The following is a 27,981-nucleotide window of genomic DNA, read 5'->3' on the forward strand; positions in this document are numbered from 1 at the left end:
GTGGGTTCGATCCCTGGCCTTGCGCAGTGGGTTAAGGATCTGGCATTGCCGTGATCGGTGGTATAGGTCACAGACGAGTCTTGGATCTGGCGTTGCTGTGGCTCTGGCAGCTACAGCTCCGATTAGACCCCTAGCCTGGGAACCTCCATATGTGGCAGGTGTGGCCCTAAAAAGCAAAAAAAAAAAAAAATTAAAAAAAGAAAAGCAGTTGAGGAAGAAAATGTTGCTACACTGTGCACAATTCGGCAGCACACATACTAAAATTGGAACGATATAGAGAAGATTAGCATGGCCCCTGTGCAAGGATGACACACAAATTCGTGAAGCATTCCATGTTTTTAAAAAAAGAAAAAAGAAAATGTTGCTATAAAACTGAAGAAACAGAGTTCCTGTCATGGCTCAGCGGTTAACGAATCTCACTAACATCCGTTAGGATGCAGGTTCAGTCCCAGGCCTTGCTCAGTGGGTTAAGGATCTGGTGTTGCTGTGAGCTGTGGTGTAGGTTGCAGATGTGGCTCAGATCCTGTGTTGCTGTGGCTGTGGTGTAGGCCAGCAGCTACAGTTCCAATTTGACCCCTAGCCTGGGAACCTCCATTTGCCACTGGTGCTGCCCTAAAAAGAAAAAAAAAAAAACTGAAGAAACAAGGTGATTATGTTAAAAGAAATGTAGTTGAAATTGTAGTGAATTGGTCAGTTCTTGACCACAAGCACAAAATCCATTCAATGTGGTTTAAACCCACAGGGTTTATTGAGGTATACAGATAACTCGAAGAATAAGTAATTACCTGATCTCCCAGAAATACATCCCAAAACCCGACTGCAGAACTGTACCATTGTGATGCTGTTGCCTGTGCTGGAAGCAGGAACTGCTGAGTGAGGCTGCTGGCCCCGGGACTGACCAGCTCCACCACATCCCCTGCAGGGACACCTGCTTTCCACCACATGTGATGCGGTGCCAAATTAAAGGCTCACCTTAGTGCCGTTGATTGGAAAGGACCTAAAGGACATCTCAAACCCCTAACTGCAAAGGCATCTGGGAAATGTAGTTTATAGCTTTCTGCTTCCATGAACTCAGGAGGACATGCTAGAAAGGAGCTGAAGGTTGAACGAGCCAGTTCTCTGTGCCTGCATATCAAGTCTCCCCATCAATAAAGAATTTTTGTTTAATGTTCAAAGCACCAAACTACAGCTAAAGAAATTATGTAGAGTAGAATTGTCATCTCAAGAAGTCAGTAAATGACAACATTTTAATAATTCCTGGAGAAAATAGACTTTGTGGGGATTATTTTTAACATTTTACATGTCAGCTTTTGTTTTTGGACTCCAGAAATTTCTGATGTTATGTTTGAAATTTTCATAAAATGTCATCCCTATGTAGACATTTTCAAAGGTGTCATAAGGAACAAAAATTATATAGAAAAGTTCTCCTAAGATGGCTGTGGACTCAACAAAACTCCTAGAGACTCTTTAATAAGCAGCTTAATGGCAGTTTACTAATACACACTGAGAAATGTACGGGCAGCCCAAGCAATTGCATCAGCCTAGCCACGTGGTATTTTCTGCCGAAGTTTAACTAGGTGGTGATGTATTGGTCAAAAGGCTGTTTGGTGAATATGGAATCACGTGAGGCGGCTCCATGATTTAAATGTATCATATTTGATAATCCTAATGAGGACCATCGTCTAATGCACAGCTGGATACACAGTCCTGGCACTGCAGTTTTTTCATTGCACTAACAAAATGTCTTTGGAGGGGGCTTCTAGTTCAAAATTATTTGTCTAATAATACTATCACTGTGTTGCTGTCTGCACTGTTGGTGCATCAGCAATGGGTAAACTACTGGTTCCTTAGCACAAATCAAGGCAGTGGTACTGAATGGTCATTGTATTCGTCACTGCCATGCACTTGCTGAACAATGTACTTGATGAATCAGTAATTATATGTTTTATTCACAGTACTCACTGTCTTTTCAATATTTTGTGTGACTGAATGGACGAATGCCTAAAGCATATCTCTCTGGTTGTCTTGAAGAAAAGCATTTGTGCAATTGTGTAAGTTCCAGACCAAACAGACCACTCTTTGTAGGATGCTGTTTGTACTTGAACAACTGTGTTTGTTGCCAGTGATAAAATTTGAGCTTTCAAGGGAAAATTTTAATCTACCACAGTAAGCTTGACGGCTTCCCAATACCTACAGAACCTTCTGATGAAGTCAAAGTGATGATATTAATGAACTCATTGAATCAATGAATAATTAAATGTGTCAACAGTTAATGGATCTGGATAACTCAACACACCGGTATTTTCCAAATGACCCATCTATGATGTTGTCATGCATGGATAAACAATCCATTCCAGAGGTCCCACCATGGTGCAGAATCCAACTACAGCAACCCAAGTCGCTTTTGGAAGTACTGGTTCCATCCCTGGTCGATTGCAGTGGATTAAAGGATCCAGCGTTACTGCAGCTGTGGTGCAGGTTGCAGCTGTGGCCTGGATTCAATCCCTGACCCAGTAACTTCCATGTACTACAGATACAGCCATAAAATATGAACAAACAGTTCAAATAAAATGGACACTGATAGGGCTGCAGATTCCACATTTCAGCTAACCTTTGAGAAGCTTTCACTTGTGAAATTTTGGTATAGTATCAAGGGATATCTACAACTTCTTAAAGCACTACTAAAATACTCCCTTTCTGACTATTTGTGTGTATGAGTGGATTTTCTTCATACACATCAACCAAAACATCATACTGCAACAGTTTATAAGTACAAGTAGGAGTTGCTGTCGTGGCTCAGTGGAAACACATCTGACTAGCATCCATGAGGATGCGGGTTTGATACCTGGCCTCGCTTAGTGGGTCAGGGATCTGGCGTTGCCATGAGCTGTGGTGTAGGTCACAGACACACCTTGGATCTGGCGTTGCTGTGGCTGTGCTGTAGGTCGGCAGCTACAGCTCCGATTTAACCCCTAGCCTGGGAACTTCCATGTGCTGCCCTAAAAGGAAAAAAAAAAAAAAAAAAAAAAATAGTGGAAGTAGATAAGAGAATCCAGTTACCTTCTATTAAGTCAGACTAAAGAGATTTGCAAAAATGTGAAACTGCCATTTTCCTCACTGGTTTTTGTTATTGTTTGGAAAGTGTACGCTTCATAAAATGTTATTTTTGTTAACATGTAATGAGTTTATGGCTTTATTAATTATTTAGTTTTTAAAATTTCAAATATGTTAAACAGCACTAAATACCACCCATGTAAAGAAAATCTCGAATTAGAAAAGAAAGTAATGGAGTTCCTGTTGTGCAGCAGAGACTAATATCTGACTAGTATCCATGAGGATGAGGGTTCAATCCCTGGCCTCACTCAGTGGGTCAGGGATCTGGCGTTGCCATAAGCTATGGTGTAGGTCACAGATGCAGGTCAGATCCCGCATTGCTGTGGCTGTGGCATAGGCTGGCAGCTGCAGCTCTGATTCGTCCCCTCGCCTGGGAACTTCCATTTGCCAGAGGTGCAGCCCTAAAAAGACCAAAAAAAAAAAAAAAAAAAAAAAAAAGAGAGAGAGTAGTCTATTATATTTACCAATTCTGTTACTTGTCTTTCATTCCCGATGTTTAGAACTTCCTTCTGTCTGAAGAAATTTCTTTCAGCAGTTCTTTTAGATCTGTTCTGCTGGTTGCACATTCTCTTTGTTTACCTCCAGCTGAGAATGTCTTTATTTCACCTTCATTCCTAAAGGATATTTTCACTGGATATAGAATTCTGAGTTTGGGAGTTCCCGTCGTGGCTCAGTGGTTAATGAATCTGACTGGGAACCATGAGGTTGCTCAGGGGGTTAAGGATCTGGTGTTGCCGTGAGTTGTGGTGTAGGTCGCAGACGCAACTCGGATCCCGCATTGCTGTGGCTGTGGCATAGGCCGGCAGCTACAGCTCTGATTAGACCCCTAACCTGGGAACCTCCATATGCCAAGGGTGCAGCCCTAAAAAGACAAAAAAAAAAAAAAAAAAGAATTCTGAGTTTAAAATTCTTTTCCTTCAGCATTTAGGAAGAATAGTTGTTCATCTGTATGTCCCTTCCGATTGCTTGCAAAATTTTTAGTTTCTCTTTAGCTTTTAGCAATTTGATTTTGATGTGCCTGGGCATGTATATCTTTGGATTTTCTCAGCTTCTTGAATCTGTAGTTTTCTTTTTCACTAAACTTGGGGATATTTTCAGTCATTATTTCTTCAAATATTTTGCAGTACTTTATTCCCATGGGAACTTGATGACAAGAATGTTAGTCCTTTTGTTCTTGTTCCACAGGTACCTTTTTTTTTTTCCTTATTGGTCAGATTAGATCATTTCTATAATCTGTCTTCAAATTCACTGATTCTTCTCTGTCATCTCCGTTTTGCTATTGTACCTATATAATGAGTTCTTTGTTTTCGTTATATTTTTCAGTTCTGGAATGTTCCTTTGATTCTTTAAAAAGTCTTCTGTTTATATACAGATACTTTCTATTTTAACTTTTGTATTGATGATGTTTAAAATCATTTTAAAAACTAAATAGAGTACTATCATTCAGGCATCCAGAATGGAGCTAGGTGGCCATTGCGAATGTGTTTTCAGAGATGTTTATGCATTGTTGAGAATTTGAACTTTCTGAATTATATCAAACTCACTAACAGCCATTTTCAAAACAATATGCTACCAGGTGCTAGATGCAACCTTGTAGATTGGAAGGTACCTACCTCTTGCACTTTGCAACTATGTAATCATTTCAAACTTAACCATTCCTTGCTTAATAAGCACCCTTCTTGAGAGAACAATTCCTAATTCCTGACGATTTATGTAACCTTATAGTTTTTTGCCTTTATAAATTTCCCCAATTTTATAGTCTGGCAGAACACAAGTCAAGTGTTTCTTGGATCTGTATCTTCCAGGCTGAAGTCCTAACAAACCCCAAATAAATACCTCTTTTGCTTCTGAAATTTCGATTAACATTGCCTAGAGTGTTCAAAATTGAGCATTTTTGTTATTTTTGGGGGGGGGGTTGTTGCTGGTGTACAGCAGCTTGATGTTGGATCTTGATTCGCAGACCAGGGATTAAACTCAGCCACAGCAGTGAAATTGCAGAGTCCTAACTAATCACTAGATAATTTTTAATGTCTTTGGTTCTATAACCCCACTATCTGTCATCCTGTCATTTGTGACTATCAGTGGTCTTTTCCTAAGCAAATTGAAATTTGGACAATGTTTCACATGCCTAGTAATTTCAAACTGTATTCTGGGATTTTATTTATTTTAAATTTCATATTTATTCATATTTTTCAAAATATACATACAGGAGCTCCCCTTGTGGCTCTACAGAAATGAATCTGACTAGTATCCATGAGGATGAGGGTTCAATCCCTGGCCTCATTCAGTGGGTCAAGGATCTGGCTTTGCCATGAGCTGTGGCACAGGCTGGCAGCTACAGCTTTGATTCAACCCCTAACCTAGGATCTTCCATATGCCCTGGGTGCGGCCCTAAAAAGAAAAGAAAAAAAAAAAGTACATAAAAAAGGAAGATTTACAACAGTAAAGACTGCCTTACATGCAACATAAATTCCAGTGAACTTAGGCTGGGATCACACATGATTATGGATCAATTCAAGTCAATCTTTATTTTATTATTTATTTATTTATTTAGGCTTTTGGGGGGGCCTGCACTGTGGCATATGGAGGTTCCCAGGCAAGGGGTCAAATTGGAGCTGCAGCCGACGGCCTACACCACAGCTCACCGGCAACGTCGGATCCTTAACCCACTGGGTCAGGCTAGAAATAGAACCTGAAACCTCATGGTTCCTAATCGGATTCGTTTCCACTGAGCCACGATGGGAACTCCCTCATCCAGTCTTCTCTAGTCCATTTCTCAGCCACACTTCAGGCTGCAGCCAGATCCCAGGAGACAATGCAAATGGAATTAATGAAACAAACATTTTGAGATCATTTTAAATACACAGTTGAGTTCCCCTCCTGGCACAGTGGAAACGAATCCGACCCACATGAGCATGTGGGTTCCATCCCTGGCCTTGCTCAGTGGGTTAAGGATCCAGCGTTGCCATGAGCTACAGATCCTATTAGACCCCTAGCCTGGGAACCTCCACATGCCACAGGTGCGGCCCTAAAAAGATAAATAAATAAACAGTTGACCCTAATAACACAAGTTTAAACTACACAGTTCCACTTACATGTGGATTTTTTTTTTTCAATACTAAGTACTACAGCGCTACACGATCCACAGTTGGTTGAATCCATGGATACAGAACCACATAATGCGTTATCGCAGATAAGAACGAGGCACCGGGCTCAAACCCAGGCCGGGATGGCGCCCTGAACATGCACTTCTGGCAGGCCCCCTGACGCCGTGAAGCTCTGGCGTCACGTCTGAGGACCATTTGGAAGCAGGGTTCCTCTGACTGGGAGCCTTCTGCAGGGTCTGGCTCTCACAGGTCCTCTCCGCACCCGGCTGCGCCTCCGGACTAAACACATCACCACCCTCAGGCCTTCGGAGAGAAGCCGCCGGGACCGGAGCCAGCCTGTGCGCCCGGGTAGGTTCCGAGTGCGCTCCGACTCCGCTTTTGCGTTCCGGCCGCGGGCCCCCAGGGTGCGCGGCAGGAGGTGGACACCAGGGGCAGCCCTGCGCTGGTCCTGCGGGGCGCGCTTCCGGCCGCGCAGGCGCAGAAGGCCGCGTGCGGGGCCGCTTGATGGGGCCGCAGGTAGAGGCGAGGTCGCCCGGGCAGCCGGCTGCAGGTAGGGGCAGTGGGTCTGGGACAAGAGGGGTGGGCCGGGGAGGGGCATGCTTGGGGGAGGGGGCGGGGGGCCTGAGGGAAGGGGCAGCAGGTAGGCGGGCCCGGGAGCAGCCGGCGAGGGGCAAGGCTCTGCGGCCGGGCTCGGGGGGTGGGGGTGGGGGGCAGCTGGATCGCGTCCAGTCCGGCGGCCCAGCTGGACTTTAGCTGACGGACACTCTGCCAGGACAGGCTTCCATGCCCGCCTCCTGGAGGTCCTTGGCACTGCTGCTGCCTCCGGGTGCAGCTGTGGAATCGTCTGTGGCCCTTCTTTAAAAAGAAGGGTTTAGCAGTTTCCTTTGGTGGTCTCGGCTTCTCCATCCTTGATCTTTACTATAGAACCTTAAGGCTAAGCAGGCATCTGGAATGTTTAATGTACCCGTGCTTTGTTAGCAAAATGGGATTCTACCCTCAGTTGTATTGGGGACACTAATCCATTCTTTTCTGGTTGTATAAAATATTCTCTATTTGGTAAAAACCACCTTTGTTCCATGGGTTTTCTTGTTTTTAAATTAGGCTGTGAATGTGTAGCAGTGGTTCCTACTTTTTCCTGTTACCAATTTTTTCTTACTGTCAGAAATCCTTTGTGTCTGACCCCCACCATTGCTATTTTTAAATTTACAGAAGCAGGAGCTGTGAGTATCATTTTGCTTATTTTCAGCAAGAAAATTCCTTCAGCCATACAGCCTTAACCCTAGACTTGGAAAACCTACTCCAGAAATATGCCTTTAAAAGAGAAAAAAAGGTGTTGGGGTGGGTAACTGATTTCTTTAAGAATTAGGTAGCCTTGGAACTTCCCATTGTGGCTCAGTGATTAAAGAACCCAACTAGGAACCATGAGGTTGCGGATGGCCTGGCCTTGCTCAGTGGGTTAAGAAGCCTGCATTTCCGTGTAGGTCAAAGTCGGGACTCAGATCCAGTGTTGCTGTGGTTGCAGACGCTGCTCAGATCTCACCTTGCTGTGGCTGTGGTGTAGCCCGGTGGCTACAGCTCTGATTGGACCCCTAGTTTGGGAACCTCCCTGTGCCAGGGGTGTGGCCCTAAAAAGACCAAAAAAAAAAAAAAAAAATTAGGCAGTCATGCAGTTCCCATCATGGCTCAGTGGTTAACGAACCCGACTAGTATTCATGAGGACGTGGGTTCAATCCCTAGCCTTGCTCAGTGGGTTAAGGATCTGGTGTTGCCATGAGCTGTGGTGTAGGTCTCAGATGGGGCTCAGATCCAGTGTTGCTGGGGTGGCTATAGCTCCGATTAACCTCTAGCCTGGGAACCTCCATATGCTGCAGGTTTGGCCCTCAAAAGCCAAAAAAAAAAAAAAAAAAAAAAAAGATTGGGCAGTCTTGGAGTTCCCTTTGTGGCTCAGCAGAAACGAACCCAACTAATATCCATGAGGATGTGGGTTCAATACCTGGCCCTGCTCAGTGGGCGGGTTAAGGATCTGGCGTTGCCATGAGCTCTGGTGTAGGTCGAAGATGTGGCTTGGATCTGACTTTGCTGTGGCTGTGGCTGTGGTATATATAGGCTGGCAGCTGCAGCTCTAGTTTGGCCCCTAGCCTGTAAACTTCTGTATGCCACACTTGCAGCCTTAAAGAAAAAGAAAGAAAGAAAGAAAGAATTAGGCACTCTCAGCATCAAGCCCCCATCCCTGCAATGACTGTACTGTGTTCAATTCCATCTAATACCTGAGAGTTGTAAGATTTAGAGGAAGAATATGGATTTAGGGTCAGAAAACTTGGCTCCTCTGTGTACAGTTTACTCACCTCACTCTGACTTAGTTTTATTTTTTTTCCTTTTTTTCCCCTCTTTTGGCTGCCTCAGGGCATATGGAGTTCCCAGGCCCGGGAGCAAATTGGAACTGTAGCCAGTGGCCTACATCACAGCCACAGGAACGTTGAGATCCAAGCCACGTCTGCAACCTACACCACAGCTCATGGCAACGCCAGATCCTTAACCCACTGAGAAAGGTCAGGGATCAAACCTGCCTCCTCATAGATACTAGTCAGATTCCTTTCTGCTGAGCCACGATGGGAGTTCTGGACTTAGGGAAAATTGAAAGGCTAATGAGGCATATAGCTGTAGAGCTGACAAGAAATATGTTAAAGGATTCCTGGGTAATGGTGAGGGTCCAGCACAGATTAGAAAATACGAATTTCTTTTTTTTTTTTTTTTTTTTGTCTTTTTTGGGGGGGCTTCACCTGCAGCATATGGAGGTTCCCAGGCTAGGGGTCGAATTGGAGCTGCAGCTGCGGGCCTACACCACAGCTACAGCAACCTGGGATCTGAGCCACACCTGCGACCTACACCACAGCTCACGGCAATGCGGATCCTTAACCCACTGAGCGAGGCCAAGGATTGACTCCACATCCTCATGGATGCTCATTGGGTTCTTTAGCTGCTGAGCCACAATGAGAATTCCAAGAAAATATGAATTTCTAAAGTCTTACAGAATTTTGAACCTGATATTGGCATCCTTTGAGTGGAAATGGAGAAAGTGATGTACCTCAAAAAATAAATAAATAAATAAACCAAAAAAATAAAAAACATGTAGGCTTCAGGCCTTAGAGGATCTGAATGTATTCCTGATGGTGCAGGGTAGGATCTGTGGAAGGTCAGGGGCAGGGGGTTCAAGTTAAAAGGATTAATCCTGAGGTATGGGCTGGTGGACTCCCTGGAGGAAGTGGTGGATGAGAGCCTCAGGGGACAGGCACCCTGCAGAGATGGAGATTTGGTGGGATTGGGCACCGGAGGGAGGAAGCAGTTTGAGGCCCTGGAGAGAGAAGCTGGGAGTGATCAGGTGACCAGTGCATTTCTACCGAGTCCCTGCTGCACATTGCCCACCGAGGATACAGGTACACACATCAGGCAGGTGGTCCTCTGAGACCTTACAGTTGAAGAAGGAACAGCAAGAAGCATCGTTCTAGAGGCCTCTTGGGGTGTAGACTTTAACCTGAGGGTAGAGAGGGGCTGTCAAATGTTGTAAAGCAGGGAGTGATCAGGCTTGGGCTTTAGAAAGACCCTGTGTATACCAGAGAGAAACTCTTCCACAGGTGCACGAGAGGTGTGCACAAAACCTATTTCCCCAGCTGTGGTGTAGTCAGTCCGAAACAGTGTGAACTGGAGTGTCATGTTATCTCCTTGGATAAACCTCAAAAACAGAATGCCCCGAGCTTTGAAAAAAGCAAGTTGGGGGAATTCCCAGCACAGTGTCTATGAGGATGCAGGTTCGACCCTGGCCTTAACCCTGGTTAAGGATCCGGTGTTGCCGCAAGCTGCAATATAGGTTGAAGGTGCTGTTCAGAGATGATATTCCTGTGGTTATGATGTAGGCTGGCAGCTGCAGCTCTGATTCGACCCCTAGCCCAGGAGCTTCCATGTGCCAAAGGTACAGCTGTAGAAAGAAGAAAAAGCAAGTTGTGAAAGTTCCTGTGTGGTGCAGCTGGTTAAGAATCCAGTGTTGCTGCAGCTGTGGCACAGGCTGCAACTGCAGTGCATGTTTGATGCCTGGCTGGGAAACTTCCACATGCTGCAGGTGTGGCCAAATAATAATAATAGTAATAAAGCAAGTTGTAAAAGGATATGCACTTGGCCCTCTGTATCCACATATCCTGCATCCCTAGATACAGAGGGTGGAAGGTACTGTGCCATTTTGTGTAAGAGACTTAAGCATCTGCAGATGTTGGGATTCATGGCGGGCTTGGAACCAATCCTCTGCAGTTACTGAGAAACGAACAGTACAACACTGCTTGTATGAACCTTGAAAGCATACATGTGTCATGTGTTGTCATTTCTGGCCACACAGCCATGTGATAGAAATAGAAAGCATGCATGGAAGTTATGTTCACCAGTGGTTCTCAAACTTTAGCAGGAATCTGAGTCCTTTGGAAGACTTGTTAAAACAGATTTCTAGGAGTTCCCGTCGTGGCTCAGTGGTTAATGAATCAAAATGCATCCATGAGGACGAAGGTTTGATTCCTGGACTTGCTCAGTGGGTTAAGGATCCAGTGTTGCCATGAGCTGTGGTGTAGGTCGCAGACGTGGCTTGGATCCTGCGTTGCTGTGGCTGTAGTGTAGGCTGGTGGCTACAGCTCCGATTAGACCCCTAGCCTGGGAATCTCCATATGCCATAGGCGCAGTCCTAAAAAGCAAAAAACAAACCAAAAAACAGATTTCTGGGCTCCACCTCAGAGTTTCTGATTTAGTAGGTCTGGGGTGAGGACTCTAGAACTTGCATCTCCCAGGTCCCAGGTAGGGCTGGGCTGCAAGTGCAGGGACCACAGTTTGAGAACCACAGACACACCAGCTTGCCGATGGTGATTTCTTCTAGGGAGGGAACAGAATAGAAGAGAGGGGAGTTCCCATCGTGTCACAGCAGAAACGAATCCAACTAGGAGCCATGAGGTTTCGGGTTTGATCCCTGGCCTTGCTCAGTGGGTTAAGGATTTGGCATTGCCGTGAGCTATGGTGCAGGTCGCACACGTGGCTCGGATCTGGTGTTGCTGTGGCTGTGGTGTACACTGGCAGCTGTAGCTCCAATTAGACCCCTAGCCTGGGAATCTCCATAAGCCTCAGGTGTGGCCGTAAAAAAAAAAAAAAAAAAAAAAGAATAGCAGAGAGGCTCTGAGGGGCGCAAAGGGGCTTCAACTATTACATAACTTTTTTCTCTTTTCCTTTTTTAGGGCCACATCCTCAGCGTATGGAAGTTCCCAGGCTAGGGGTCGAATTGAAGCTGTAGCTGCTGACCTATGTCACAGCCACAGCAACGGCAGATCCTTAACCCACTGAGTGGGACCAGGGATCAAATCCGAGTCCTCGCGGATACTAGTTTGGTTCGTTACCTCTGAGCCACAATGGGAACTCCTAAAATGTTTTCTTTCTTAAAAAAAGTAGGATGCAGTGTTATTTCACACAGCTGAATGGATGCTCATAATCTTATGTTTTAACTTTCTCTGTGCTTGAAACATTTCAGAAAAGAAAAAAGATCCTACTCGCTGTGAAAAATGGATTGGAAAAGAGAAAGCAGTGGGAGAGTGTGTAGGAAAGTGTTGCAGAAGCCCAGGTAGGAGATGTCTAGACCAGGGCTGGGGGTGGAGGTGGCAGAGAGAGGAAGCGGGGTGTGAGCAGATTTGGGAGGGAGGAATCAAGCCACATGGATTTGTGCCTATCACCATGGGGACTTGTGACAGGAGAGAGAAGTCAGTTGTGGGCATCCCAGGTCTTGAGGGGCCAGCTGAGTGAAGTGTAGGAAGGGCCACAGAGCAGATTTGAAGCCATGAGCGTGGACTTGGCCTTCAGAGCCATGTGTGTGGTGAGACCACCTAGAGAGCATGGTATGGAAGGGGGCCCTCGGCACCTGGGGGGATGCCATCGCCTAAGGCAGGCTTGCCGGCTGCTGACCTCCACCCATATTTATGTGGCCCATGAGCTAAGGATGCTTTTCACCTTTTGAACTGTTGGGGGAAAAAATCAAAATGTTTTGATGAAATCGGACTCTTGGCATCCGTGAGCAGTTTAGTTGGAGGACGTCCACGCTCATTTGTGCAGGATGGCCTGGCTGCTTCTGCGCCTGACCACCGAGTGGAATAACCGTGGGGCTGCCTTGTTTGCTCAACATCTCCGCTCCACGCCCGCCCATCTCAGTGCTGTGGTCCTTCGATTCCAGCTTCTGGCCTCTAAACCCAAACATTTATTGTCTGGCCCTTTTCAGAATAAAGTTCACTGGTCACCGACCTCAGGCCTAAGTTGAGACCCTCTTGGTCACTTTAAATGCCGTAGAGGAGAGGCGGCAGTAGTTTTATCCATTTCTTCAAGGTCACCTAAGAATCAGGTGTTGGTGGAAGAAGCTCAGGAGGGTGTGAGGCCTGAGTGGTGAAAGTCGTCGTTGTGTCCATGGCAGCCAAGGGGGAGAGGGCCAGAGAGAAAGATGCGGGCCCGGAATCTCTCTGAGGAAGGTGAGCAGACACCCCCCGGAACAGCGCTGGCTTGCTGGCAGGACGCAGGTGCTGGGGTGAGCAGTGGTGTCATCTGGAGAAAGGAGGGTCTGGGTGAGGCGGGAGCTGTTGAGTGGACCCGGGGTTTCCCGAGGACTTTGTCGTGAAGTGGAGTGAGCACACTGCTTTCTTATTCTTGGGCAAGTACACTGACCCGTAGAAGACTCAACTTCCTGCTCAGCAGGAGTGGTGTCACTGCTGACCTGCGGCCTTATTGCCCTGAGTCACTGGAAGGATAGAGCTGTCACTTACTGAGATTGTGAACACTGTGAAAACAGCAGATTTGAGGGGAAAGAGCAGATGTTGAGTTTGGGAAGTATTTTTTTCAGGTTGACATATATATATATATGTACATATACACACATACATACATACCTACATAACACTTTATCTATCCATCTGTCAGTGGACACTTGGGTTGCTTCCACATCTTGGCTATGGTAAATAGTGTTACTTTGAGCATGGGTGCATATATCTTTTGGAATTAGTGTTTTTGTTTTTTTCAGATATTCACCCAGGAGTGGATTGCTGGATCACACAGTAGTTATGTTCTTAGTTGTTTTTTATTTTTATTTTTATTCATTTGTCTTGTTAGGGCTGCATCTGCAGCATATGGAAGTTCCCAGGCTAGGGGTCAAATCAGAGCTGCAGCTGCTGGTCTCCGCCACAGCCATAGCAACTCGGAATCCAAGCTTCGTCTTTGACCCACACAGCAGCTCATGGCAATGCCACATCCTTAACCCACTGAGCAAGGCTAGGGATCAAACCTGCATCCCCATGAATACTAGTTGGGTTTGTTACCGCTGAGCTACAATGGGAACTCCATAGTCCTAGTTTTTTGAAGAAAAACTATTTTCTACAATAGTTGCACCCATTTGCATTCCCACCAGCTGTGTACAAGGGTTCCCTTTCTTCACATCCTTGCCTCTTGTCTTTTCTTTTCTTTTCTTTTTTTTTTTTTTTTTTTTGTCTTTTGTCTTTTTAGGGCTGCACCTGCTACATATGGAGGTTCCCAGGCTATGGGTCTAATTGGAGTTGTACCTGCTGGCCTAAACCACAGCAACATGGGTTCCGAGATGCATCTGCCACCTCCACCACAGCTCACGGCAACGCTGGATCGTTAACCCGCTGAGCAAGGCCAGGGATCAAACTCGCATCCTCGTGAGTACTAGTTGGGTTTGTTTCTCCTGAGCCACGACGGGAACTCCCAGTCTTAACCTCTTTACAGGCAGCCCTGCTTGGCTTTGAGCCCAATAGAACACAACCTTGTTTCCATCTTTCCTAAGCTCCTCTGTCACCTGAATTCTGCAGTAACTCCTCTTTTTGTCCGGTTGAGACGCTCGTGGTCTCCTCACTGTGATAAGTTAATACACGTGACAGGTTCATCTGGGTGGACGAACAGGCGGACCCACATAGGTGCACAGAATTTCTGGTAGCCTGTGATTGGAGAGAACAGTGTCTTAGTGAGAAAGCAGTTGGCACTGAAGGAAGAGGGTTGCCTGCTTCTTTGTAGTGCCCAGAGCAGGGCATGTGGGGTGCGATGGGGCTTTAGGGAGCAGACGGGCAAGGAGAGGCTGGAAACCGGCTCTGGAGCCCTGACCAGCTGGGGCTGCGCGAGGCCTTACCTACAGCTGCTGCACCATCTGGGGTCAGAGCCTGAGGGGCCTGGCAGGAGGGCCTGGGGAAGGAGGCCCACCTGGATTGTTGCCACTTGTCTGTGTGCAGAGGTACATTTTTTATTTACCAAACCTCCTTTTTGGTCCTTTGCGGCAGAGTGCCTTCAAACCAGCTCACAGGGCTGGCCCTGACTGACCTGGGAGTGGATGGAGACCTGAGCTGGGAGAAGGAAAGCCCCCCTGGAGGGTAAGGCTGCATAGCACGGTGGCCTCCAACCAGAAGGCACTGGGTCCATTCTGTCACTGGTGTCCTGCATGTCACAGCATGGTGGTTAAGCTGGCACACATTCTTGTGTGGTAGTGACACTCTTCCACCGGGTGGTCAACAGCATCTGCCTCGACTGTCCAGGCCCTTCCCCAGCCCCTCCCCTTCCACCCCCACCCCCCAGCAACCAGGCAGTGTGCCTTCACCACAGCCCCAAGCTGCACCAGGGCTGGAGCTGAGACCTTGGGTGGTGGCGAGGGCCCCACCTCCTGGTGTCAGCTCAGGGCAGGGTTTGCCTCAGGTCTCCTGTCTCACCACCATTGTACAGGCTCATGTCTTCTCAGGGTGCTGGTCCCGGGTTCAAGCCAGCCCACCCCAGCCTCTTCCACCCCTGGGGCACTTTCCACACCTTTGCTTCTTAGAAACCTCAGGGGGCTTTTGAGTACCTTCCAGGGAACACCCCCTCTCAGCATTCCAGCTGTCCCCGCCACCCCCACCCCGCCCCAGCTGCCCTCCCACTGCCCTTTTCTGTCCTCTCTTGCCCTGGCTCCACTGGACTAACAAAACAGAACTCGCTTTCATCTAACTAACCCCTCCGTGAAGACACTGTGGGGGAGACAGACATACCAGGACACCTTTGTCCTCCGAGTTGTAATAAACTGCAAGGATTCTGGGAAGTGCTGGCCTCAAGCATTTGGCACAAGGCTGGTGTCAAACCTTCTTTGGTCATCTCAGTGATGCTGGGACCAGGAGGCTGTGTCACCCTCAGCCCTCATGAAATAAGACCACGGCTACTCCTTGTTTCACTGTCTATTTTAGGAGCTCGAGGAGGACGACACCATGGAGACGAGACCCCAGGAAGGCAGGAAGGGCCCCCCTCGCAGGGACGTGCCCCCGGTGGTGGGGCTGCTGCTCTCCATGGCCCTCATGAACGCCCTCCTCTACCTCTGCCTCGACTGGCTCTTCATCTTGCCCCCGCGCTCTGTGGGAGAGCCCAGGCACTGTCCCCATGGCCACTTCAGGATGGGACAGATGAGCAACTGCTCCCCGTGGCTGTCCTGTGAGCAGCTGAGGACGGAAGTGAGGCAGATGAAGCGAGTTGGCGAAGGAGCCGTGAAGAGGGTGAGTTCCAGGCTTACGTCCAGGGTAACGGGTGGGTCCACGGGTTTCTACCCTCCAGCCCAGTCAGCGCACACCTGGGACGTTGTCGAGCTGAAGTCATGCAGAGGAAGGAAAGGCTGGATACGAAAGGAGTGCTTGGCTTGGTTGTTAACAGTAATAGAAAACTAGAAAGAATAACTCTAGGGGAACAGTTCCTGTGGTCCAACCACTTGTAGACTATTCTGTAGCCAACAGGTGTAGCAGCATGAAAAAGATCTTATGGTGATAGATACAAAAGTAAAATAGGAAGTTGTACAATATGCTGTTTTCATCTGCAAGATGATTTATGTAGAAAAATGTGAAAATGATAGAAAGTGTGTTATGGTGAAGGAGGATTTGGGGCAATTTTTTTCATTCTTAATTTTCAAACTCTGTAGTAGTATTATTTGATTAAAATTATTTTTTATTTTAAAAAGAGAAACCAAAGGGACAAATTAAGTTCTCACATAGAAGCTTCCAGAGCCCTGTTTCGTGGGCAGCCTGTGGGCTGTGTTTCCACAGTGGTCACACCTGTGGTAAGTGCACCACTCTAGAAGCCAGTTAAGGCTGGTGAACCAGACAGTCCCTTTGTGAGGACACAGCGAGTGAGGGGAAAGGGCAGGGCGGGGGCAGGGCAGAAAATGCTTGGGCGGGGGATGGAGCTGCAGCTGCTTCTCTAACAAGAAAGGAGCCACCTTGAAGCAGGAGGTCAGTCGGGGGAGAAGGGGGAGGAATCAGTGTCCAGTGAGACCATGAAAGAAGTAACTGGTTCCGTCCGCTCATTGTAGTGGGCGCCCAGCTCGGCAGTGAAGGAACGCAGGCCCAGGAAGCTAGTTGAGGAGGAGGCTTCAGTGAAGACAAGAAGTCGGAGGTCCCGTCGTGGCTCAGGGGAAATGAATCTGACTAGCATCCATGAGGATGCCGGTTCGATCCCAGGCCTCACTCAGTGGGTTAAGGATGGGACGTTGCCATTAGCTGTGGTGTAGGCCGACGGCTGTAGCTCCCATTAGACCCCTAGCCTGGGAACCTCCATATGCCGTGGGTGCGGCCCTAAAAAGACAAAAAATAAATGAATAAATAATAAGATGACAAGAAGCAGATATATAGTGAACTGCGTTAGTGACACTCTGCGAAGACAGCAGAGCAAGGAACGAGCCTCGGGCTTGTTACTCTAGACTGGCAGGATGGCATGAGTGTTTGGGGATGATGTTCCAGTACACAGGATGGGGCCTTGCAGAGGCCCCTAGGTGGAACATGCTGGGTTGTCTGGGGACCAGAGGAAGGGGTCAGAGATGAGGATCTTGCAGGGCTGCGGGCCTCAGGCACCAGGGCAGCCACGTTGACGGAGGGAAGAGGTGGCGGCCTGTGTGCAGAGCAGATCAGCGAGAAGCTTGGTGAGATATGGGGGCTGTCCACACTGGAAGCATCGAGAAGTTGGTGGGCCCTGGTTGCATCTGAAAGGAGGCAGGAGGTAGGTTGGATGGATGTGGGGTGTTGTGGGGGTGACAGAGGTTGGGCGGCAGGGAGGACAGGGGTGGTGTTCCTGTGCAGGGAGGATTCTGTGTGTGGGAGAGGAGGCCAAGCCGAGTCACAGGCAGTGGGCAGTTGTCGGGGTGCGGGGCTATAAATCCAGGCCAGTATTGACAGCTATAGGCTGTGACAAAGTCACCAGGGAGGGTGACTCACAGCCAGTTAGTTTCTGTCCCCTTCAGAGTGAACTCGGGGAGCTGCCCTGTTGTTTTTGTGTTGTTGCACTCAGGGTATTTTTGGAATTATTTTCACAATTGCTTTTTATCCTGAAGGATGTTTTTGAGTAGCTTTAATGATGACAGATTATTGTTTCAGGACAGATTTGATTTTAGGGAATGTCAGGAGATGACATGCATCCCACCAGATTCAACAGAGTGGAATATGGGTAGTTTAGGCAAAGGGTGACTAAAAAGCTGTTACCCTAAGATTTTGTGTCTTGGCTGAAACTTGCCCTCGGACCTGTTTTGAGGGGGCAGTGTCAGCTCCACCCCGCAGAGCCTTGACTGTCCTGCCCCATGGACTTCCCAGGGCCTGCAGGTCCTGATCCTCCACACCGCACTCATTCCACAAACGCGTTTCCCGTCGCTACCCCCCACCCCCATTTGGGCATCCCTCCTCCCTGGCACTCGAGCTGGGGGTGTAGATTCTCAGCAGGAGCTTCTGTAACCAAGTATTCCTCCTAAACACATGCAGGCCGTCCCTCCCCATCCAGTGTGGCTGGTTGCTCATCATTCGGCTCTCAGCATCAGATGTTACCTCTCTGAGGGGCTTTCCCTGACACTCCTCTTGAACCTGCCCCACACGTTGTGGACTCTGTCTAGCATCTCGTTTGTTGTCTCTTATAAATGCAAGCTCCCAAGGGCACAGTCACCAGTTCCCTTTGTGTCCTCAGCATCTAGCCCCATGCCTGGTACCTGAATCCACATAACGTTATATATTAGCTTAACTCTCACGGTGTCCGAGCATACCCCCTTCCCCTGGATGGTTTCTGGTTTGTGTTTGGAATTGCGTCCCATGTCCTCTCCTGCCCCTAGTTTGGACAAGGCCAACTGACCCCTGATTTCCCATTTTCTGTTCTTTAATTATGAAAGCAGTACATTCAGCTCAAATTTTTTTTTTTTTTTTTTTTTTTTTTTTTTTTTTTTTTTTAAGGGCTGCACCCACAGCACATGGAAGTTCCCAGGCTAGGGGTCTAATCGGAGCTGCAGCTGCCAGCCTACACCACAGCCACAGATCCAGGCTGCGTCTGTGACCTACACCACAGCTCATGGCAACGCCGGATCCCTGATCCACTGAGCAAGGCCAGGGATCGAACCCTCATCCTCGTGGATCCTAGTCGGGCTCATTACCACTGAGCAACAAGGGGAGCTCCTCAGCTCGAACATTCAGAAGGAGGTAGAGCAAAGAGTGGAAGTCCCTTTTGCCCCTTCTTCTCTGTCCTGACTTACTCCCTGGGGATGACCGTGAGTGTAGATTTTTAAACCCAAGATGATACTGAAAGGACCAGGCACGTTCTCTGCCTAAGGGCAGCAGCACCCACATCTCAGGGCCACCCACTTCCAGAACCACAGATTTGGGCAACAGTACTCATAAGGAAGAGGAATGGCTGTGATAGAACAGATCCTTCCAGTAGGCGGACGCCCCACCAGGTGGGAGCTGTGACACGATGCACACTTCTGTCATACCTGGTCCCCTGGGGAGCTGGTGGTGGGTCTTGATGCAGCATCCTGGTGCTCAGCAGGTCATATCTCTGGTAGCCGCTTTCTCTTGCATGTTTTGTCCTTTAAGATTAAAGTATGGTACGTTAAGGAGTTCCCACTGTGATACAACAGGGTCTGCAGCACTGGGATGCAAGTTCTATCCCCAGCTCAGCGCAGTGGGTTAAGATCTGGTGTTGCCACGGCTGTGGCTTAGGTTGCAACTGCTGCCAGGATCTGACCCCTGGCCTGGGAATCCATGTGCCAAGGGGTGGCCCAAAAAGAATTTTTAAAAGTATGGTATGTTAAAAAGCCATAACATTTGGGTTGGATCCCATAGAGGGAATGGATTCAGTTCTTTCCTTTATATCGCTCTGTCCTCTGGTTTTGTATAGTCTTAGAAGGGTTCCATGTGATCTGTTTTTTTTGTAGAAGTTTGTCTGGAGCACAGATGCTGCGAGAAGTAACAGCATCCACTGCTCCGTCTCCTCTGCCAGGCCTACCTTGCATCCCTCTTAGTCTTGGGCCCTTCTTCTCCTCTGTGCTCACTGGCCTGGGTGGCCTCATCCAGCCCAGGCCTTCATCCCCTGAATGAATGCTAGGCTTTTCTGTCCCCTGCTTCTACCACATCATGGGTGTTGAAGGGCGTCTCAAGCTAAGTGTGTCACAGACTGTCCCCTCAGCATGCTCCTCTTTCACTCCCCACCTCGCCCAAGGGCAAGCCGTCTGTCCAGGTGCTCACACAACCTGGGGTGGGGGGCGTCCTTGCACCCCACTTTCTTATATCCATGTTCAGCCCATTAGCAAGTTATAGTGTCTCTGCACTTGGGGGGATCTGGAGTTTGATCCCTCCTCAGTTTCTGCCTGTGTGCTCTCCCCATGCAGGCCTCCACAGCTGGTAGCCTCCAGAGTGGGCTGCCTGCTCGCCCACCTGCTCCCTTTGGTCTACGCTCACGCTGCAGCCAGAGTGCTGCTCTTGTTATGATCACATAGTGTGTCTCCTCTGCCCCAGCTCCTCCAGCGCCCTCTGTGTCCCTCTAGTCCTTTCAAACACCGAAGGCCCCTCCCAGCCTCTGCTCCCCTCCACCTGCTCAGTCACTGTGGCCTGAGGACATCCTACCCCAGGGCCTTTACTGTGCTGTCCTCCTCCCCAGGATGTGGTCCCCAGATGCTGCGTGGTGAGCACTTCCCCGGCTAGTGAAAATTTAACCCTTCCCTGCTTAACTTTTCTCCTTCCAGTATACTTCACACAGCCCTGTTTGTTTTCTCCGTTGTCTGCCTTCTGCATGGGAATGTAAATATCACATGGGGAATGATTATTTCAACTTTTTTATTGACATAAGTGCTTGTTAAAGGAACGAAGACAGATTTGACTACTTTTTTTTTTGTCTTTTTGCCTTTTCTAGGGCCGCTCCCGCGGCATATGGAGGTTCCCAGGCTAGGGGTCCAATCGGAGCTGAAGCCGCCGGCCTACGCCAGAGCCACAGCAACGTGGGATCCGAGCCTTGTCTGCAACCTACACCACAGCTCACGGCAACGCCAGATCCTTAACCCACTGAGCAAGGCCAGGGATCGAACCCCCAACCTCATGGTTTCTAGTCAGATTCATTAACCACTGAGTCACGACGGGGACTCCCAGATTTGTCTACTTAACAGCGAAATACTATTTTACCATTAAAGGCCACGTAAACTAAGCTAATTATTTTCTAAGAGTTGTCTTTCTAATAAAGGATCACATGTATAATAAAGAATATATAAAGACCCCCTAGAAATTAATAAGCACAAAGCAAACAACCCTAGAGAAAACTGTATGAAGGACAGTGAAGACTTTGCACAGCAGACAAGCAGGAATGCCCAGAAGGTGAAAAGCACTGCCTCGTTAGTAACTGGGGGAAATACTGAAAGGGGTTTTTCATCCATTAGACTGGCACAGATGACCAAGATCGTAGCCTAGTGTGGGTCCGGCTGAAGAACATAGGACTCATGCATGACTGGTGAAGTACAGGTTGGCCTCGACGGGAAGGGCACTGATGGTACATCGTCCTCAGTCACAAAAATACCTTCAGGTGTGCATGGGAATGTACATAGAAGGCTCTTCGTTGGAGCGTTGTTGTTAATAAATAAGTGGGAAATAATTGAAATGTCCATCAAGCCTTTAAAAATAGATCACTTAACATTAAATGTCTATGCAAAATTATAGAGCTGTATGGAAAAAAGAACCTAATCCATTCTGACAGCATCTGCTACAGATTTTGTGAATTTTGATTCTATTATACCTAGTTGTTTTTTGTTTGTTTGTTTGTTTGTTTTGTCTTTTTGCCTTTTCTAGGGCTGCTCCTGCGGGGTATGGAGGTTCCCAGACTAGGGGTCTAATCAGAGCTGTAGCCACTGGCCTATACCAGAGCCACAGCAACACGGGATCCGAGCCGTGTCTGCGATCTACACCACAGCTCATGGCAACACCGGATCCTTAACCCACTGAGAAAGGCCAGAGATTGAACCCGCAACTTCATGGTTCCTAGTCGGGTTCGTTAACCACTGCGCCACAACGGGAACTCCCTATTATACCTAGTTTTAAGAAAAGATTATCTGTAAAATCTTACACCTATACTGTGAAATATTATGGGCTTTAAAAAGAATGACCTGGTCTGTATATACATTAGGGAAAGATTTCTGAGGCATCAGTTAAATAAAAAAAGCCAGTTGCAATAAATATATTTGTTGTAATAAACTCAAATGCTGTTTTATAAATGTACATTAATACATGTAAAAGCATAGAAAAATTTCTGGTAGGTTACCAACTGAAGAGTTAACTAGTTTCCTTTGGGATGAGAAGTAAATACAAAAAAAGATCTACACCTTCTGTATTTGAACTTTGAACTCCAAGGCATGTATTCATGGTGGCCAGCAGGTTACGGATCTGGCGTTGTCACTGCTGTGGTGCCGTCTAGAAGGGGGGTCCAAAGGAGTGAAGGATCTCAACAAAAATGACTTTTGTATTGGAATCAGATAACAATTTTAGTGCTGGTGCAAATCTATGAAGAGAATAAAATCTGTCCTATCGAATAAAAATAAAAAGGAGTTCTCTTGTGGCACAGCGGGTTAAGGATCTGGCATGGTCACTGCAGTGGCTTGTGTTGCTCCTCTGGCACAGTTTTGATGCTGCCTGGCCTGGTAACTTCTATATGCCATAGGCGCAGCCCAAAATAATAATAATTAAAAAATACATACTTATGAAACAGAGTGACTATAGCAATCAGAGCAATTTTTTTTTTTTTTTTGGGGGCCGTGCCCGCAGCGTGCCAGAGTTCCCAGGCCAGAGATTGAACCAGCAGCACAGCTGTAACCAGAGCCACAGCAGTAACAACACCAGATCCTTAACCCGCTAAGCCACAAGGGAACTCTTCAACTTGACTTTTTACAGCCGCACGTGTGGCATATGGAAGCTCCTAGGGCCAGGATCAAATTGGAGCTGCAGTTGGGGCCTATGCCACAGCCACGGCAACATGGGATCCAAGCTGCATCTGTAACTACACTGCAGCTTGCAGCAGCACCAGATCCTTAACCCACTGAAGCAAGGCCAGAGATTGAACCTGCATCCTCATAGACACCATGTCGGGTCCTTAACCCACTGAGCTACAACAGGAACTCCTCAAACTGATTTCTTAATAGAAATTTTCCATACTGAAATTTCTCAAATTTGTTTTTTTAGGTCTTAAAGACTTCTCTTTGGAGTAAACGGTCAACGGCAGTTACATGGGTTTTTCTGTCAATGAACCTCTCTTCTCAGGCCCAAAAGAAATCTTCACAGCCCACATCTATCTGATATAGTATTTTTTAGTACTTTGAAAAGTTGTTTTAAAATTAAAAGTAATCTGTATATTCATTTTGGGAAAAGAAAGTTGGAAAATACCAAAAGGTATATATATATTTTTTCAAAAAAGCATACAGAGAGAACCAAAAACACGAGCCTGTTACCTTTGATTTCTGTGTAATTTTGTCTTATTTTGTGCAGTTAAAACAGTAGTGTAAACACACTTTGTATCCTTTTAATTTAGAAAATTATTTTTATCTGTGAAAGAACCCTGTCAGCATCTGTATCACGCTACCCCTATAACCTTCTTTGAGCCGTCCTGTGAAACAACTGCTCCTTGATTTTTAATGGAGGGAAAGGTTCCAGTTATGCTTTTATAAATAACACTAGATTTTTATTCCCAGAACCTTTTTTTTAATGATTTTTTTCCATTATAGTTGATTTACAGTTCCCAGAGCCTTTTATGTATTTCAGATTACTGCCTTACATAGATTGTAGATGTAAATGTTAAGGGCTCTTGATAAATACGCCCGAAGTTGCTTTGGTAACCTTTATTTTAACACCAAAGAAGATGAAGCCAGAGGGACACAGCCCATGGGGTCAGGAGCAGCCCAGGGCAGTGGTATCCTGACCTGGAACCTTGCAGTCTTCTGCCTTCCCTTTGGGGGTTTAAGTAGAGAATAAGAGGTTCTTAATTCTATCCTCACTGATAGTAATGGGCTTCCCAGGCCTTACAGTACTGCTGCTCCCCTGCTAGTTGTGTGCCTGCTGTGTGCCAGGACAGCAGGTCCAGTGTACGTGTAGCATTTCAGCTCCTGCTTTTACAGCTGAAGTCACAGAAAACCACGGACCATGTAAAAATGTGTTCCTTACATAGAGCTGTTCCTTATTGTGGTTTACTCTGCTCCCTTTTAAAGTGAACGATGATGTCATGTGCTGGGCTGGCTGGGCTCATCCCCTGCGTTGGATTTTCCAGTTCTCCATTCACCACTCCCTCCCTGTCCCCTGCTGCACCGCTTTGAAGCTGGGGCCTGTTTGCCACTCAGTGCCTTTGTTCTTGCAGTCCTTGCTCCTGGGAATGCCCCCAGTCTCCACATCACCCTGCAGGCCCCAGTCATCCTGTGGACTGGCTCCCACGATGTTCCTGCCCGCTGTCCGGGTGGCCCTCAGCACCCTGACCGGCCACTGCCCGCCCCCACCCCTGCACTGGCCCTCTGTGCTGACACGGCACTTGTCTTGCCCAGCATCTTGTCCTGCTCTCTCCCTTATTTATTTATTTTTTTTTTTAATTTAAGGCTGCACCTTGCAGCATATGGAAGTTCCCAGGCTAGGGGTTGAATCGGTGTTGCAGCTGCTGGCCTACATCACAGCCACAGCAATACGGAACCCGAGCCGTGTCTGACCTACACCTAAGCTCGTGGCAATGCTGGATCCTTAACTTGCTGAGTGAGGCCAGGGATTAAATTCACAATCTCATGGATAATAGTCAGGCTCATTACCGATGAGCCCCAATGGGAACTCTGTCCTTCTCTTAAGTATCTTTGGAGCAGAGCAAAATCACCTCGAGGACCGGGTCTGTGCCTTGTTAGTGTCTGTATCCTCTGCACCACATCCTGCTCTGAAAGGCATTTGTCAGCCTATGGCCATAACACCCTGAACATGCCTGATCTCATCTGAAAGACATTTGTCACGTTGCTTCCCAGCTTACCAATCAACAAGGGTTCCAGGTTGACATTCTCTGTGGTTTGGTTTTAGGTATTCCTGTCTGAGTGGAAGGAACGCAAGGTGGCTCTCTCTCGGCTCACCAGGTTGGAGATGAAAGACGACTTCCTGCATGGACTGCGGATGCTGAAGTCGCTGCAAAGCAAGCATGTGGTCACGCTGCTTGGCTTTTGTGAGGATGACAGCACCATCCTCACCGAGTATCACCCCTTGGGCTCCCTGAGCAACCTGGAGGAGGCTCTGAGCCTCCCCAGATACCAGAGCATCAACACGTGGCAGCACAGGCTGCAGCTGGCCCTGGACTACGTGGGCATCATCAACTTCCTGCACAACAGCCCTCTGGGCACGCTGGTCATGTGCGACTCCAGCGACCTGCCCAAGACGCTGTCCCAGTACCTGCTGACCGCCAACTTCAGCATCGTGCTGAATGACCTGGACGCCCTGCCCCTGGTAAACCACAGCTCCGGAGCCCTGGTGAAGTGTGGCCACAGGGAGCTCCGAGGGGACTTCGTGGCCCCAGAGCAGCTGTGGCCCTATGGAGAGGACGTGCCTTTTCAGGACGACCTCATGCCCGTGTATGATGAGAAGATTGACATCTGGAAGATTCCAGACGTCTCCAGTTTCCTTCTGGGGCACGTGGAAGGGAGCGACATGGTCCGGTTCCACTTGTTTGACATTCACAAGGCGTGTAAGAGCCAGACGCCTGCAGAGAGACCCACCGCTCAGAACATTCTGGACACTTACCAGAACGTCTTGAATCTGCTCAGAGACACCGCGACTTCTCAGACCAGAGAGATGCTGTAGAATCCAGTACAGTGAGAGCTGGAGTCAAGGAAGGCTGGAGGAGTTACAGCGGCTCCGCTCTGACCTGGGGTCTGTGTTATTCCCGTGTGCTGCTTCCTCTCTGGCCACGTGCTCGTGTGAGCTTCCCTCTCCTGGCCACCTGGGCGACGGCACACTCAGCCCTGTGTAAGCCTGGCTCCAGGCGGAGATGCAGAGAAGCAGTGAACCTGGCTCGATGCTAAAGGAAGTACACAGCAGGCCTAACAACAGAATATGTAAGCCTGTAAGAAATGTGTATAGGGAAGGTTTTTAATGGCAGTGTGTGGAAGAAACACAAGTGATTCTCCAAAGAGTATTTTTTTCCTCATTTTTTTAGACGGGGTGTTTGTGGTGTATTTCACATGATACCAAGGAGGCCACCTCTACCGTTTTAAATGATCTGTGAGGCTCCTGTGCCTTTCACTTCCCAATGAGCTAGCATGCTCTTTGAAATTTTGAATGGATAAGGAATACTTTTTTAAACATTTTATTTTTATTATTATGGGTTTTTGGTTCGTTTGTGTGTTTTTTGTTTTTTGTTTTTTTGCCCCTACCTGTGGGCGTTCCCAGACCAAAAATCCAACCTGAGCCACAGCAGCAACCCAAGCCAGTGTCCTGTCAGCACTGAATCCCTAACCCACCAAGCCACAAGGAATCCCCAGGAATATTTAAAATATCACTTATGAAGGAAATTATATCTGTGTTACTGCTTTGAATGGTGCAGTAACCATTTACCCTTCAGCTGGATTTTCTGAGTCTAAAACTTAATTATTGTGACCATTTTACATCAACAGTGTCACTCATTACTGGAATATGCCTCGCACTTCCATTTGAGTCAAATAATTGAATTCTTCAAAAAACTCTTTCAGGGAGTTCCCACTGTGGCTCAGCAGTAACAAACCCACCTAGTATCCATGAGGATGAGGGTTTGATTCGCTGGCTTGCCTCAGTGGGTTAAGGATCTGGCATTGCCATAAGCTGTGGCGTAAGTCACAGATGGTGCTCAGATCCCAAGTTGCTGTGGCTGTGGCTTAGGCTGGCAACTGCAGCTCCAATTCTACCCCTAGCCTGGGAACTTCCATATGCCGTGGGTATGGCTCTCAAAAGACAATAATAAAAAAAAAAAAGCTCTTTTGGGAGTTCTCTTGTGGCTCAGCAGGTTGAGGATTCAGCATTGTTACTGCTGTGGCTCTGGTTACAGCAGAGGCGCAAGTTTAAACCCTGGCCCAAGAACTCCCAACATGCCATGGGCACAGCAAAGAAACCAAAACAACTCTTGGTTCCTGTCATCCTCGTTGCTTTGGTGTGTATTCATCATCACCAGTAAAGGGGATAAAGCTAAGCTCACACTGAAGGGCAAAGACCCTGTGCAGCCAACTGTTTTCCTGGACTCTGGCAGGCCTCACAGTCACTGGGACGGCGGGGAGCTGGCTCCATGGTCTCTGACCCAGTCTCTCTGGGCGGAATTTGAGACTTTGCATTTCTCTCTGGTGATGCTGATGCTGCTGGTCTGGGGGCCACATTTTGAGAACCACTGTCCTTCCCTGTCAGGGAGGGCAGCCTGGGCAGTAGGACAGGGGGTGGGGTATTGTCAGCATTACCCCTGTGCTCATCCCTCAAGCACAGGGCTTAGGGCTGAGCAGAGAATACGTTTGCCCAGAGTATATGAACTACTTTTTGCTGTAAGAACTCCACCAGAACCCACTAGGATGGCTGTAACTAAAAGGATGGACAATAACAAGTGTTGACCAGGTTGTAAAGAATTGGGACCCTTGTGCACCGCTGGTGGGAATATAAAATGGTGCAGCCGCTTTGGGAAACAGTCCGGCAGTTCTTCAAAAAGTTAAAGATCGAGTTACCATGACCCAGCAATTCCAGCCCACAGTACTTACCCAAGAGAATTGGAAACACATCCACAAAAGAATTGTATACGAATGAATGTTCAAAGCGACACTATTTTAATAGATGAAAGATGAAGATAGCCCAAGTGTCCTTGAGCTGGTGAATGGATGAAGAAAACGTGGTCCATCCATACAATGAGATGTCATTCAGCCATAAACAGGAATGAAGTACTGATAGATGCTCCAACATGGATGAACATGCTAAGTGAAAGAAGCTGCCAGAAAAAGACCACATGTTGGATGGTTCCATCTGTTTGAAACATGCAGAATAGACAGACCCTGGGTAATAGAAAGGGAATTAGTGGTTTCCAGGGGCTGGCAGGAGTTTGGGGTTAAGCATGGGGAGTGCTTGCTAATGGGCACAGGGTTGTTGAAAATGTTCTGAAACTATATGGTGGTGATGGTTTCACAGCTCCAAATGTACTAAATAACACTGAAAAAGGGAAAATTTTGATATGTGAATTATATCTCAATAAAGCTGAAAGCCTCCCCACCTCTGCTGCAAGGCTGTGTATCTCCTGTGACCTTTTCACTTGACATGGTAATTACTGTGTGGAGTCGCTGATTAGGTAATGCCCTGTTCGTGCTGTTATTCTGGTTGGAGGAGTTTTCTTAGTGTTTTGGACTTTGCATTAGGGCGAAACTTGCAGTTTCAAACCAATTTGTTTTTAAATACTGGCA

General features: G+C 47.6%; 1 long non-coding RNA gene and 1 other non-coding gene across 17 annotated transcripts; both read left to right on the plus strand.

Moving 5' to 3' along the window:
- Positions 1-233: 233 nt before the first annotated feature.
- LOC146395148 (U6 spliceosomal RNA) lies at positions 234-340 on the plus strand. The gene has a single exon (XR_014832971.1). It is a non-coding gene; the product is annotated as a U6 spliceosomal RNA (small nuclear RNA).
- A 5,896-nt stretch (positions 341-6,236) lies between these two features.
- LOC102161156 (protein O-mannose kinase) lies at positions 6,237-27,793 on the plus strand. 16 transcript variants are annotated; one of them, XR_002339907.2, is made up of 6 exons: positions 6,237-6,569; positions 11,773-11,862; positions 12,615-12,754; positions 14,567-14,656; positions 15,494-15,796; positions 24,611-27,793. It is a non-coding gene; the product is annotated as a protein O-mannose kinase (long non-coding RNA). The 16 variants fall into 16 exon arrangements; XR_014832749.1 differs by having other exon boundaries at positions 6,259-6,569; positions 12,511-12,754; XR_014832750.1 differs by having other exon boundaries at positions 6,265-6,569; positions 12,615-12,810.
- The last annotated feature ends 188 nt before the right edge of the window (positions 27,794-27,981 follow it).

The sequence above is a fragment of the Sus scrofa genome, chromosome 17 (assembly GCF_054392235.1).
Source record: "Sus scrofa isolate SSC_HxYL_T2T_F1_AM1 chromosome 17, Sscrofa_HxYL_maternal_Yorkshire_Landrace_v2.0, whole genome shotgun sequence".
NCBI classification, from domain to species: domain Eukaryota; kingdom Metazoa; phylum Chordata; class Mammalia; order Artiodactyla; family Suidae; genus Sus; species Sus scrofa.